The 15,143-nt window shown below is 52.1% G+C and overlaps 2 long non-coding RNA genes across 2 annotated transcripts; both read right to left on the bottom strand.

Moving 5' to 3' along the window:
• Window positions 1-448: 448 nt before the first annotated feature.
• On the bottom strand, window positions 449-6,276 carry LOC311423405. Its single transcript, XR_014685701.1, has 4 exons — window positions 5,871-6,276; window positions 5,311-5,703; window positions 2,167-2,322; window positions 449-466 (listed from the first exon to the last, which is right to left on the bottom strand). It is a non-coding gene; the product is annotated as an uncharacterized lncRNA (long non-coding RNA).
• A 6,550-nt stretch (window positions 6,277-12,826) lies between these two features.
• Window positions 12,827-14,352, bottom strand: LOC311423222. The gene is made up of 2 exons (XR_014685607.1): window positions 14,065-14,352; window positions 12,827-13,672 (listed from the first exon to the last, which is right to left on the bottom strand). It is a non-coding gene; the product is annotated as an uncharacterized lncRNA (long non-coding RNA).
• Between the last annotated feature and the right edge of the window lie 791 nt (window positions 14,353-15,143).

The raw sequence follows: 15,143 nt of genomic DNA, 5'->3' as shown, positions 1-15,143 counted from the left end.
CAGCACACATCCCCTGTTCATTGTGGGTTAGCAGCATCTTTATAAACCTGGGGTTGCCCTAACCTGGAGTAGCTCGTGCTTTTGAAGTGGCACTTTTCCATGTGAAAATACACATTTCTGGGTCTCTCAATGTCATCGTGTGTGCAATGCGAGGTCCTCCAAACTCCCTTGGCTCCAGATCCTGAGTGGGACCAAGGGGTGACTTTGGCCACAAAGGAGAAACGCCGAGAACCAGGAGGCAGCTCTCCCCACGGGAAATGTCAGCACCAAGGCAATGGTGGGGTCACAGAGGCTTCAGCAAGCGCTGCTGACGTGCGCAGGGAGAGCAGACACGGCTCGGGGGGGGGTTGCACCTCCCTGCAGGCGTCAGGTCTCCTCGTGAAACGAAACTGCTCTGAGATTGAAGTTCTGAATTCTTGTAATTTGTTCTGAATCATTTTCAAATGGCCTCTGCAGGTGACTCAACCTGGGAGGAAAAAGAATAAAAATCACAAAACCACATTTCATTCATGTTTGAGATGCACCAGCAGTCTGGGGAACAGGGCATAGATGTCTTCGTGCTGCCAACAGCTCTCAGCAGCGGGCAACAAGCAGCGGGTGACTCCAGAACCGAGCCAGGGCAGAGGCAGCAAACAGGCACTGGATTCTTGCTCCAGGTTCAAGAATGCATCCCAAATGCTTCTACTACTAGAAATGAAGGGCGGAGAAGTTTCCAACACTGAAGAAACCTCTCCTGCAGAGGCAGGGAGGCATTTCTGTAGCAGCACACAGGGATGTCCCTTGACCACAGCTGATCACGTTGCTAATGTGCAGGGTGTGGATCTGGCCATGAGCAGGGGCACTCCCAGAAGAATGGATTGTCCTCGTCCAGGAAAAATGCTCCTGGGCATTACTGAGAGCTGCAGGAGAAAATATAACAGTCCAAACCCAACAAAATGGATCAGAAAGGGGGAAAAAATAAAACAAGGTCTGCATTTGGTTTGGGAGGAAATGCTTCATTTCAGGCTCAATTTTTTCTCACGTTTTAATTTAGAAAGTAAAACCTTATCGTACTGAATCTACTTCCCCTCAGGATGTCTCTCCAAGTTAGAGAGAAATCCAAACCCTTCACTGCAAGCACTCTGTGCTTTGCTTGCACTGTCCCCTTGGCAGGGACGGACGAGCAAACCCGGTGGCACTTCAGGGGTGCTGCAGCGGGATTTTGGGGGCACTGTCGAAGAGGTTCAGGGACCAGGCACCATGCAAGCACAGGGACCATGGCTTGGGCTCTGCACAGCTCGAAAGGATTTGAAACCCGGCAGTCTGCGCTGCCCGCAGACACTTTTGAACTTAGCAGGAACCCTGTGGTGACACAGAGACATGGGCCAGAAGTCACCTTATCTGTGACCCAGATAACTGCTGCACAGGGGCCGGCTGGGACTCAGGCTCACGCCCGCTGTGTCTGCTCCCTGGCGAGAGCCAGGCTGACCCCGACAGGCGTCCCAGCCCTCTGGCTGTAAATGCAGTTGCTATGATGAGGAGGGCTGCAGCGAGCCCCAGCCCTCGCCGGAGGCATCTCTCCGGGGAAGCACTGGTGTTGAGCAGCCAGGTTGGCTTGGGGATGGCTTTTCACCATTTCTGCCCCCAAACCCGGCCACGGTGAGGGCGGCAGAGAGGCTGCTGCAGGACAGGGAGCATCCCCAGGACAGGCCCAGGCTGCACACAGGACCCCGGGGCTGGGCCTCCTCAATGCAGGCGGCCCCCTCACCGTCGCCTGCCATCACTCACAGCCAGGAGGAAGCGGAGGAGGGCATTTCCCCCCCCAGCAGACAGAGCCACTGCATGAAGTCATGAAATTGCCTTTTCTCAGCAATGCAGCAGACACAACACGCAGCAGCTTCCGGTGCCGGGGGGGCTGTGGCGCAGCAGCTCACGCACCGTGGCCACGGCTGCGCTCCCCAAGCAGAAGTCTGTGCTGCGCTGGGGAAGTCGCTTGTGGCCGGTGGCCCCAGGGCTGTTTGCAGCCCCTGCTGTGCTGGGCCGGCTGCGAGGGGGCAGCAGGAGGGGAAGGAGATGTGACTTCCAGTGCCCCTCCACCTGCAACTCTCTGGGGTTGAAGAAAAGCCAGCACTGCAAACCCCACCCGGGGTTTTTCTTTCTTTCTAGTGAGGATTTATGCTGAATTACCATCTCTCAGCACTTTGCTCCTCTCTTCCCCAGCACGTAGCAGGGCTGTGAAGGTGCCACAGGCAGCAACAGCCTGGTGGGGGTGGTGGCCATGGGGAGGGGAACCCCAACCCGCTGCGCTGCTCCAAGACCACAGGTCCAGCGTGCTGGGCTGCTCTGCAGGCAGAGGGAAAGAACAAAACTCAAATCAGCCCTGTCTTGGAAACAGAAAAAGAAAAAAGAAAAAGAAAAAAAAAAAAAAAAAAACAACAAAGAAACAAACAAACAAACAAAAAAAAACACACTACTACAAAACAAGGTAACAAAACCAAAGCAGAAATGAGAGTTTTTGATGGTTTACAAACTGAGAGGCACACCAAGCCTGGGCACTCTGCTTACAGTGCTGCACTGCCAGAGCTGGCAGAGGGAAGGGTGGGCACTGGGGGCCACCTCTGCTGCCAGCCCCCGGGCCCTGGCAGGGCCAGCCATGCCACTGCAGTGAGGACAAACTCGCTGCTTTCTGAGTCCAAGTGAAGCAGTTCTGGGCACACACCACTAGACCACAGCCAGGGCCGCCCCCAGTCTCCTGTTCTCTCAGGACCAGTCCCAGTCGGGGTGATGCAAGCCTCCCTGCAAGTAGGATCTCCCCTCAGCAAACACAAGCAGCCTCCCCATCAGAGAGCTGGGCCCCAAGCCCCGTGCAATGGGCTCACACGGGTGGCTGCAGGCACTGCAGCACAAACACCTTAGGAATAATTCACCAAGAAAACCCCTATCTCATAAGCACTTCAAACCACGACTAGTGCATTTCCTTGATTACCATCCCCAAACTTCATTAGGAATTACTTATTGAATGGGGATCTAACCTTTCTCCCGTCTGGTAGCAGATAACGAGTGTTTCATTAAGTCGTCATGAGCGACCAGCAGCTAATGCAAGCTGCATCCACTGGATCCGAGGGCTCTGTACTTCATTAGCGAGGGATTGTTATGCCATTTATAATTAAGTGTTCTATGCTTCGAAATACGGCGCAGCAAGCAGCGGCAGCAGTCACGGCGCAGGCAGATGGGACTGGAGAAGTGTCCTGCAGTGGACACGTGCTGCAAGCGCTGCAGCGCCTGCAGGTGGAGGCAGTGCAGCCACAGCTTGTGTTGCTGCCGGGCAGCGGGGCTCTGCGACACGGCTGAAAGCAGGGGCTGTGCTCTTCCTCACGCTGCTGCCAGGGGGATTTTAAGTGTGCCGCATTCTGCTGTCCCACTGACTTTGGGTGGAAGATGGCTAACATTAGCAAGGGAAATGATGGGATTGGATTCTCACTGGGAAGGTTTCAGGTGAAATTTCTGCTGTGAAATTTGGCCCCAGAAATGAGGGTTTGATACAGCTATGATCAACTGTAGCAGGAATATCACCCACAGCCTTATCCCTAGGAATATCACAGCCTTGACTTATCCCTGTATAGCACAGACTGACACAGAATCTCCCAAAGCAGCCACTCACCCTGAAGGAGGAAAACTGTAATGAAAAGAATAATTAACAGATGGCTTCATCCCTACATCCAACGCCAATAATTTAAACCTGATGAGCGAGGAAAGAAAAACCACACTCCCATTATTTCAGACTCACTAAGTTTGGTCAGTTGGGATGTGTTTTTTCATGAGCATGCTGTCTTGTGATAAGTAATTTTCCTTAATGCCTCGAATCACTCTTGATACCACTGTGGTGTTCCTGTGGCCAGCATGAAGTATGAGGAGGTCACAGCAGATGTGTCTTTGCTGGGATGGGGTTTCAATAAATGTGAGTGACCACAGAATTTAACAGTGGAGCCCAGCACCACTGCCCACTAATTGCTTTAGCATGCTTCTGGTACCACCACAATTTCCCCTCTCCATTGCTAGGATTTGTCTACTTAATCCAATGCCCTTCATCAGGATTGTAGAAAGATGCAGCCTTGATATGTAAATACCACTTTTTCTGAGTCTTCAGTATTTCTTCAGAATCAAGTAGCCATGCATTTAGCTCAAGAGACAGCCCTGTCCAGAAAACATCCCCTTGCATCAGGCCTGGAGGACTCCCAGTTCTGTTTCCCCAGTGCAATAAGGGGCTATAATGACCCGCTGGTGACACAGCTCAACACCTCACATTTCTCAGATGAGGAAACTGAGGGACTGGTAGGGAATCACCCTCCACCTATGGTCACCCCACAGGCCAATTCTTATCTGGGAAAAGGCAAAAGCTGTGAAAGCACACCAAAGAATCAGGGCAACTCCTGGGTGCTCCCAGCGCTTGTGGAAAATCAAATGCCTTTAAGGCAATCAGAGCTAAAAGCCCAAAGATGTCCTTGGGAAGCACCAGGCAAACCAAGCAAAACCCTAATGCTGCTGAGAAAGCAGGGACTGGAGCAGGGGCTGAGCCCAGCCCAGCAGCCCTGAGTCCCAGCCCCACTGAGGGAGTGCTCAGAATCCCCTGCGGCTGGCAGACCCGCTAGAGGCTGCTTGGAGTCATCTCTATTGAACAAATGCATGGCATTATGGCTTGTTTTGCTTTAACTAAGTAAAATCCATCTGTGTTATTGTGCTATTTCTATTCCTAAATCTTGCATTACATTGAAAGTCTTTTAAACCATCTGCACAAAAGGACTCTATGTGGTTTCTAGGGCATTTTCTGTTTAACTTGCATTAAAGTGTACCGAAGAGCTACAAGTGCATTAGCGGTCCTGCTTCCAAATTGCTGTTATAACCTTTGCCCTCAGCCAATCAATCTTGCTGACACCCATTAAAATGAGCTCATGGTGCCGTTTTTATGGCCGGATTAAGTGGTATATCTGTAGCTCAGGCGGTTCGGTAAGGGCGTCACACTGCTAATGATTTCTTTATTGATCTTTAATGATTTCCTACATTAGTACAAGCAACATTAGCCTCAACAACATGCTCCGGGACAGACTGACTAAATAATTCACTGCAGCAAACTGTGATCACATAACTGCACATTCCTCCTTTGCGTTAAGAAATGGAGGTGGAAGCTGCGTAATTATATTCTCTGATATAACAGAGAAAGCTGTTTCCTCCCCCCAGTTTTCTCCCAGCCTCCCCACCCCCAAGCCACTGACAGCCCTGTGGTGTGAAGAAATTTTCCCATAAGGGGCCAGGGATCTGCCCCAAATTACTCACCAGAAGAAGAAATTATCAGCACAGTCAAGGCTTTGCTCTGCTTCTGCCAAGGAAAAGCAGTGCCTTAGGGGCTGAGGGGACATTAGGATGAGCCAGGGTCTGACAGGTCTCAGCATCAGGGCGCTGCTGGGATGATGCTCAGAGGAGACATCACTGATGTAGGATGCCAGATGCTGCCACTTACCCATCCACACCCTGGCACACACGTTCCCCTGCAGGACACCCCACAGCCAGGGTTTCACAGCCACAACAGTATTTAAGATCCAAATTCCCAGGCTGTGGTTTGCTTCACGTAGGGACATCTGGGCAGTTTGGGGAAATGTTGCACCAGGGCTGCCTGCGAGGGGAGGTCTGAAGGCTCCTGGACCTGCTCTGGCTTGCTCTGCTTCACCTCTGAGGAGCAAAGAAGAAGAGGTTTAACAGTCCTCAACATACTAAAACAAACTTTTAAAATCACTGGGATGAGGCTGACTTTCATTCCTAGCTGGAGTTCAGATGGAGGTCTCCCTGTGCCACTAACACACACAGGATGTTTAAAGGAAACCACCTACAGAGCTCACCTGTAGAGGAATGGCACGGCCAGCACAAAGGCATCCTGCAGGCAAAGTGCTCTGCTGCACTGGTGGTAAGAGCAGCAGGGGAGGGTCTCCGTGTCCCAGCTCCACACCAGTGCCATGGCAGGGTCACGCAGCTGCCGCAGCAAGCCAAGCACCAAGTGAGCAAGGAGGCTGCCACAGCCACCTCCTGGCCACAAAGTCCAGGGGAAGCCCTTCAAAAGCAGACTTGGCAGCACTTTGTTATTTCCTTGGTTCAGCCTACCCCAGAGGTTCTTCCTTTGGTGGCACACTGAGGATCTCATCCAGGACAGCGAGAGTAGCTCCCTGCCAGCTTCTGGCCAGTAAGCCAGCCTGCCCAGCTGCATGGCTCAGGATGCACCAGGTGCTCAGGTGCTGCGAGAAACCCAGCTGCAATCTGCAGCCTTTCTGCCGGGAGGTAACGGGGAAGCGCCGGTCCCGCTGCCGCACCATTTAATTGGGCAAAGCACTCAGTGGCGTGGGTCAAATTCTCCACGGGTGCTGGTGTAAAGCCAGATGAGGCTGGGCATGCCACAGTCTTCATTAGCGTAACTGGTTGCAAACCACAGCTCTTGACCTGCAAATAGAAATGATTTCTTCATTAATGGAAATGTCAACAGTGGGGAACCTGTGGTTTCTAATGACACAGCCATTTCATCAAGCATACAGACAAACTATTAAGAAAACAAAAAAACTGTGGCCTTCTTCCCTCTCCCCCAACCTAATGCAGGGATTTTTTTTTCTTGAAATGAAATGTGACACTTCGAGGTCGTGCAGAGAAGGAGCTCTTTCCTACAGAGACACAGAGTTAAACCTCATCATTACTCAAATTCACAAGGTAAACCCTCCCTGATGCTATCACCAGTACATCAGTGACAGGAAAGGCTTCAGGATGGCACCTGCGAATGTCACAGCTTGGTGGGTCCCGAGGACAAGGCCAGAGGGGCACAAGGACATGGCGTGGTTGAGACAGGCTGCTTTGGGGAGTGCTGTGTTTGCCTGTGACCAACGAGGTGTCTTAATGATGTTCCTATTCCTACTGCCCTCCCCTATCCTCTCACCAGATAGCTGCCAGGGGGACTGCTTGTGTGCCACAGGGCCTCTGGGCTTTCATAGGATTTTTCTGTGTCCTACAAATCACCGCTGACATCAGGTGCCAGGGTACCGGTGCAGAAGACAGTGGAGGCACTGCAGCCAGTGCCTTCCCCTGCCGCCACTTGCCAGCCCCTGAGCATGCAGAAGCTGAGAGCTCCACTGGGTGATCTCAGTGACTAGGAAAAATGTGCTAGAAAAAAGGATTTTTTTGGAGTCTTGGTACAGATGGGCCTGCTAAACAAATGAGACTGCTCAGATGAGTCCAAATTAGAAGCCAGAAAAGACAGACCATTGCTCTAAACAAATAAACAAACTAAAGCAAGAGCTCATTTGCATCCTTCAGCCCTCAAATAAACCGCAGAGGATATTCTTGGCAGAAATGCAGCGACAGCATCTAACACCTGGGGTAAACTCTACTGTCAGTAGCAAAAATTGCTGTGCCAACCCCATGTCCCACACACCAGCCCTCTTACAGCACCCATCAAGCACGGCAGCAAAACCTGCCCCCAAAAACTTGCCAAGTGCTATCTTCCACCTCTCCTGCCCGGACGCTGCAGCACAGAAGATGTGCTTGTTGCTGTAATTATTTGCATGAGCAAAGCACCAGTGGCAACACTGAGTTTGCATCATGTTAAGCAGAGCCACTGCAACCCAATGCCTAAATTGGCAGAGTAGGATTTTGCAAAAAAAAAAAAAGATGCACTGGAAGGGCTGGGAATGCAAGAACCGCTGTGACCCCATGGGCACCAGCTCAGGTGACAAATGGGCATCCTAATGATGGTTCAGAAGTGAAAGCCAGTGTCCAGCCCCGCAGTCATGGGCAAAGAGTAGAAAAAAATGAACAGAAAAGACTCAACTGTGGCTAACAACAACAACAAAATACTAATAAAAAAAGCCTGCTTATTTTATTTTTTTGGGTGACTTTGTTTTATTTTATTTTATTTTATTATGGCTATCCCTGGGTGGCTGAGCATGGAGGGTGGCAATGCTGCAATCTCTGTTAGAGAAAGTGTGTTCTCTACTGAGCAGAAATAGACCAAAAGGCAAGAAAACAACCAACCAACAACAACAACAAAGCACTGAAGCAGAGCACTCAGACAAGGTAGAGGCTCAAAACTCATCCTGCACTCCAGAGAGGCATTCTCAGAGCAGACTCAGTCGCTGGGTCCTGAGCTCATGAGGCTCAGGCCCAGCCCTCTCCACGCTGCCACACCACGAACAGCACAGGGCAAACATCCCCTGCCCCTGATGCACAAAATACCAGCTGGGACAGTTTCCCCAAAGCTGAGAGCCTGAGGGGATTTTGTCCCTGGCTGCCTGAATCACAGCCCCCCCCCCCCCCCAGCACTTCAGCCTCCTCAGCTCAAGCTTTACAAAGTATTCCCAATATTATGTTTCCAACACTATCCTGCCGTGCCTGTGGAGAGAGCCTCATCACATGCTCCATCAACACCCCTCTCATCCCAGCTGCCCCGAGCTCGCACAGGAATCATTTCCCAACGGTGAAAAAACACCGTGGAGCAGTGAAACCAGCTCCTTAATGCCAGCTCTCCTCTTTCACGGCCTGGAAGATGTGCAAGGCTGAGGGCCTGCCCGTGTTTTCTTCAGGTGGACATCTCCACAGACACACTTCACACCTCAAAAAGCATGCTCTGAAATGTGCTTCCAACAAATACTGCTCTGGTTAACCTATCAGTGGGAAGATGTAAAGGCTACCAGTAAAGGATACAGTCATCAGGCGAAGTCGTCAGCTGGCAGAAATCAGTGTAGCCCCTTGAAGACAAGAAAGCAATGTCACATTTTGTTAGATGGAGCTGCATTTATGCACACATTCGGAGTGGTGAGGTGGTAGTGGCCAGGAGTGCTTTGTGCGAGGCTGTTCGGGCAGCTGCATCCCTAAGAGATGCAGCAGGGAAGGCTGGTGGCAAACACCATGCCCTTGAGTAACTTTGAGTAATTATTTTTTTTTAAGGGGGGTGGGTAGGGGAGGTGGGTGTAAGGTATAAATAGATAAAGTGACATTTAATTGCACAATCTACACACAATCAGTGTTAAATAGCTCATAAACCGGTAACAGCCTTGCTGCACCAGAGGGAAGTGTCAGGTGGAGACGGATTACAGCGAGAAAACAGATATTTTTGTTCTCATCCATGCCCTTTACATTTATTCAGAATAAAACCCTTATACTCCAGGGAAAGAGCATCCCCTGGAAGGAGCAGTTATTGACTGTTACTTAGGGACAACATCTTGCACGGGACTGCCTCCCACAGCCCACGCAGAAACCTCATCCCCCGGGCCTTCAGCCCTCGGGGCACCGGGGCAGCCGCGGCAGGGACGGGCGGGCGGGGAGCTGGGCCAGGAGCTGGGCCGCGGACGGCGCCGGCAGCTCCAAGCGGGCGTCCCAGAGCCTCGAGCCGCTGCCGGCCGCGGCCACCGAGGGCCCCAGACGCCCATCGGCCAGGGGCCCGGCAGCACGGGGCTTTGTCTCCCTCTAGCGCACGCCGCCCCGAAGCGGCTCCGCGGCTCTCGGCGCAGCCCCGGGGCGCGCAGGCCTCGCCCGGGGGGAAGCCGGCCCGCGGCGCTGCTCCGGGGCGAGGCCTGCGGAGGGGAGAGGGCGGCGGTGCCGGCCCTCCCCGGCCCGGCCCTGCCCGGCCCAGCCCGGCCTTGGCCGCCCTGCGGCGCGGAGCGGGGCCCAGCAGAGGCCGGCGGCCGCCGGAGCCGCTGCTCGGAGCGCCCGGAGCTCGCGTCCTGCGGCGGGGCAGCCGGGGGAGCTCCGCCTCGTCCCACACCTTCCGGATCGACTTTCCCAGTTTGTCTTGTTAAACAAATGTTCTGGCAGAGGTACAGGGGGACTCACTATCCTTGCATTACAGTATCCAGCCCGCTGATATATCTATTATTCATTTATTTTTCTATTATTCATTTATTCACTGGGAATTTAGAGGCAATCAAAAAGGCACTCTTGGTCATTTTGCTATAAAAGCATTTTTAATCCTCTTCTCTGCCAATGCAAACTCGTCTCTCTCCCTTAAAATACATTAATGACCCATTACAGGGATGGGATCTGATGCCCTGCTTATATATAGGAGCGTCTTTGGAGATTTTGAAATTGATATAAATAAACCGGGGCCTGTTGTTAATGCGTTCATTAAGCAAGGGGTGGGCTGGGATGAGGAACACAATATTTTCCACTCCGAGCTCTCCAGAGGCTCTCCAGTCATAGATGTTAATGCCTAAAAACCAAACCAAAACAAAAATGACAAGTTGGGCTCTCCTGCCCTGCCCCCCAGAAGCCACAAGGACTACTGCACAGGTAGCACGAGGCTGCCCCAGCCCAAATGGTACCAGGGATCACCCTGACACCTTAAAACCACCCCAAATCCCCAGGAATTATTTACCAGGCACCAGCATCCACACTTGGCTCATCCAGGAGGATGAGGCAATCGCACAAGGCAGTGGCAAAAGTCTTATCCTGCCTCTGTCCCTAGCCCCACTGCTGTCCTGTCCATCCATACCATGCTGTGGCTCCGTTTTTCACCTCTCAGGCACACGACTGTCATTGTAATCCAAGCATACAGATAACCTTAAATTAACAGTCACTGATAATTTAGCCAGTGCAGCTCTGCATGGTGAAGCTGAACACTGGTCCATTCTGCTAGTGCATTCATCAGCACATTTACCCCCCTTGATTTTTCGGGGGCTGGGATCTTACATCGTCATCCTTCCTGGGGGAGACATCACGGCTCTGCAGAGTACAGACCAGCACTGGCACCTCTGTCCTGGAGCCTCAAAGCCATACGCAACTGGGGTCAGACTCATGCTCACTAAGGGAGATGTCCTTTGGCATCAGGGGGTTCAGAGCAGATTCCATCCACAAGTGAAGGTAGAGTAGCAACTAGCAGAGTACCAGCTTCAAAGTTACTCCAACAACAAGGTAGTATCATATGAAACACAATCAGGTATGTCAGTCAGTCTGCTCATACACACTGAGAATTTCCTTGATTCACCAAAGCAATGAGAGTCAGAAGAAATGGTCCCGTTCTGCAGTGTGTGTGCAGTCTGGGCCAATGCTTTCTTCCTCACCTTCAAGAACCACAAGTCCCTTCAGGGTCCATATCATAGTCTTCTCCCAGGAGCTAGCAGGACCCTCGTCATTAATTATTATTTTGATGTGAAACAGCAACACCTGCCACCATGCCAAGAACCATTTGCAAAGGGCAGCTCAGGGGGAGATGGATGCACATCACCACCTCTGCTTTGCATCCTCAGCAAGTACTATTTTTGAGTCAAGGGGACTTGCAGGGGAAATATCAACCATGAAAATCCAGCAGCAATGGGAGAGCAAAGAAGAAAAAAAGAATTAGACAACAGCTCTACTTCTATGCCTCTACTCCATCTCTCCCACTGCTCGACAGAGGGGCAGGAATGTCCCTCTCCCCTGGGCCACAAAAAGCGATCAGGCTCATTCAGCAGGGCTGAAGGCTGAGTGGTAAGCCCCAGGACTATAAGTCAGCACCCCCAGGATGGGATGGCTTCAGCCCAGCCCCAGGGCTGTCCCAGACCCTGCACCCTGTTTGCTGGAGGGGGCAAAGCACTGTGGTGCTGGGACCAGGTCCCGGCAGCTCTCACAGCTGCATAATGTCTCCTCACTTCTCTTTTCCCCCCGGTGATACTGCGGCCATTCTCAGCAGTGGTCACCCCCCCCATGAGGTCACCTTTCCCCACTTCTCCCTTTGCTCCCAGCCTGAGATACCAGTCCCCAGTCCCACAGGTGCTTCCCAGTCCCCAGCAGCTCCTTTTGCACGTGTGAACAGCGAGAGCAGCTTGCGTGGGCACCCCAACACACCAAGACCTCTGCAAAGAGCTTCTTGCTCCATTGCATGGGGGAACTGGCCCCAAGCATTGCCTAAGGTTACTGAGCAAGACAAGGGCAGGACAGGGCCATCGTGAACCCAAAACCCATCCTCCAGCCACCGCTTCCCCCAGCCCTGCCGGCTCAGCGCACGCTGCGGCTCACGGCTGCGCCATGCTCCAGGGACAGTTTTGTGCTGTCACCCACCACACAGTTGCCGTTCGGGGTTGCACTCTGAAACAAAGCCAGAAAAGGTGGTTTGCTGGTGTCCTACTTCTTCTTTAGCACCTCAACCTTTCTTCCACTTCCGTAAGTGGCGTCTTTCCCCATATGGCCTCTGCTGCTGGCCTCGTCTTCCCGGAAGGCATTTCACCTCTCATCACCCTGCTGGCCTGGGAGGATCTCCCCACCCCAGAGAAAAGAACGAAGCAGTGGATGGACTGGAAATAAGGCTTGGCTGGGGACTGGCTTGCTTGGCTGGAGATTTTCCATTTCTTTCAAAGAGCCCTGGTCCAGCAGCCCAGCCACAAGCTCCTGCAGCACCACGCCGTGGCAGAGCCCAGGCAGCTGAGCGGCCATGCCAGCGGACGCCCCAGGTTGCACTGCCCCTGGGTGTGCTGGCTTTTTAAATGGAAAGAAAAAAGAAAAAAGAAAAAAAAAATAAAGAAACCCTCCAAACCCCCACCAAACTAATTTCATCAGCATTATGGAAAAAAAAAAAAGGGGGGGGGGGGTGGGTGCGGGGAGTTATTGCCGCCTGCAAACATTCAGGCTCCTGAGCAAGGTCTTTCACGGGTAATTCCTGCTGTAATTAACATCTCTGAAGTTAACGTATCCAAGTTTCAGGGGATAAAAAGATGCATTGTTAACAGCCTGCGCTCCTGGTTGTGTCCTGTCCAGGCTGGGGTTGGACTGACCAGGAAATCGCAGCTTTCATCTGCTATTAGTGTCAAAACAGCTGTTATACACCGGAAATTAAAACTATTCAGTCTAGTAAAGTTTTAATGTCCGCGGTTTTATTTGACGTCCTGTGACTTATGGGCTGGACTGGATTCCCCTGCTCTGATCTCCTGGATTTATGAGCCTGAAAAATTCACCAAGCAACTCTTTCAGTGCCGCAGTGACGACAGGCCACGTGCTGAGCTGATGGGGAGGGAGCAAAACACAGCCGCAGGACACCCAGCACCAATGGAGAGGTCAGCTCAGCCACAGCCGCAGGACGGAGAGCCATCCTGTCCCAGCCACAACACCTCTGCCCAAGTGCCCCGTGCGGGGCTGGGCACCACCACCTGCAGCATCGCCTCTGCCTTTCCCCACAACAACATGGACCAAGAGGCAATGGTCAAAGCACAGCACCAGGACGGGTGCAACAGAGCACAAAGGGGAGAGAGCGGAAAGCAGGGAGGGGTTGTGGGGAGGACAACAGGAGCAAGGATCCGATCGGCATTTCACAGGCAGCTCGGTTTCCAGCTCAGTAAGCTTTGTGCTGCTCTGTCCTCAGGAAACCTCCCCACTGCCCGAGTGATGCTCTGGCTGCGATGGCTGAGTCCATCCATCAGCACCTCTCTGCAGGGTGGCTGGAATGAAGCAGAGCATGGCAGGGACACCCGAGGAAAAGGGACAGGTCTTCCAGCACTGCATGGGGACATAAGGCACAGTGGGCTGCACCAGCCAGTGCTGGAGGTGGGGACATGCTGCTGCAGGAGAGCTAAAAACCCACTGTGTAACTCACCCTGGCCTCAAACTGTCCCATGCATTTTATAGTCCATGGGTACCTTCCCAGCCACAGGTACCTCCCTGCAGATTTCCATGCTGGTCCATCCACCAGGGATTTGCACATCTGGGAATAAAGAGAGGCGGCATGACCCTGCAGCAGCTGCCACCGATGAGAGTTTTCACTGCAGGCAAGGCAAGCAGATCAATACTGTGTCCTAAATCTTAGGGAAGGTTATGCTTCACACTGTATCTCCCTGCACAGAGGCAAGGAACTACAAGCTGCCAGAGGGGAACACAAACCCGGGAGAGCAGCGCCAGCTGCAACAGGAGAGCGGCTGCAGCAGGAGGCTCTTGCTGGAGCTACAGCAGTAGCACCCTGGATTTCAGCAGGCAAAGAAATGCTTAACAGATGGATTTTGCATCCATCCTTGTGGCTCCTAGAATATCTTCATAAGCCACAATGTGCCCTTAATCCCACAACAAAATCAAGTCAAAGAGCAATTAATATTCTGATACCTGTGGCTAGCTGAAGTGATATAGAGCTGAAGAATTCTTTTTCCATTTCACTCCAACTGTGGTTTTGTTTTTTTCCAGCCATTCTCTGGTCAGTGGTTTTAGGGGCACCAAGGTTCACTTTTGTGGGTAACCTCCACTGTTAGCTGTTGATTTAATTAACTCAGGCTCCTCTGCCTTCTTGACCATACCAACCCCAGCAGGGCTGGATTTCAAACACAAGCCCTGAGTATTTCTCCTTTACAAAAAGTGAGGGATACTGAGGGGAAGCAAAGTGCCAAATTTATCTCCAGGTAGAGGAGGGGAAAAAAAAAAAAAAAAAGTCTGAACAACTGGTCTCTGCAGAGCACTTTCTCCAGAGCACAGGGAAGGGAGCAAGGAGCCACCTGGGCACCAGGTCAGCACCCAAACTGCCACACAGTTACTGCAGGTCTCAGCAAAGCAGAGTGTACAGGTATGGCAATATTTTTTACTCGATCCTAAGCATGATAAACAACAATTGTTCATGTCTTTTTTTTTATTCTGCAGTGGAATCAAGTGTCAATGAACACAGCTGACAGTGATTAATGACAAGCACAGTTGTTGATAGTGAACACTCGAGGTATAACCATAGGACCCCTCCGGCACCTCCAGGAGGCAAAACCAAATGGTAGCTCCTGCTGCCTCATGGAAATCTGACTGTTCTCCCCCCACCCCCCCTCCAAAAAAAAAAAAAAAAAAAAAAAGGTTCTGGGCAGGCCCACCATAGAGATGATCCCATACACCAGGGATGGGGACCACTTTGCCCTGGCACAGCCCCACAGCTGCTGTCCATGTAGTCAGCATCTACAACGTCCTGCCAAGTGGGTTTTAAAGAAGAAGGCTTCAAGTCCTCTGGGTTAGAAAAACAGCAGTTACCTACAGTCCCAACAGTATTCACTAACAAAGTCACCAAACCGGACCCATGCAAGAAACACAGACCCCAGGGGCTTAGCACCAAGAAACCCCAGCAAGAACTGTGGATGTCCTTCATCCCCTTCTGAACTTCCCTAACCTTCACTGGCAGCCGAAACCCTGCCCGAGTGATTAGCCCAGGCAGGTGC

Source organism: Aythya ferina, assembly GCF_964211825.1.
Source record: "Aythya ferina genome assembly, chromosome: 24".
Lineage (NCBI taxonomy): Eukaryota > Metazoa > Chordata > Aves > Anseriformes > Anatidae > Aythya > Aythya ferina.
Note: the sequence above shows the minus strand (reverse complement) of the source record. Positions and strands in the feature narration are given on the sequence as shown.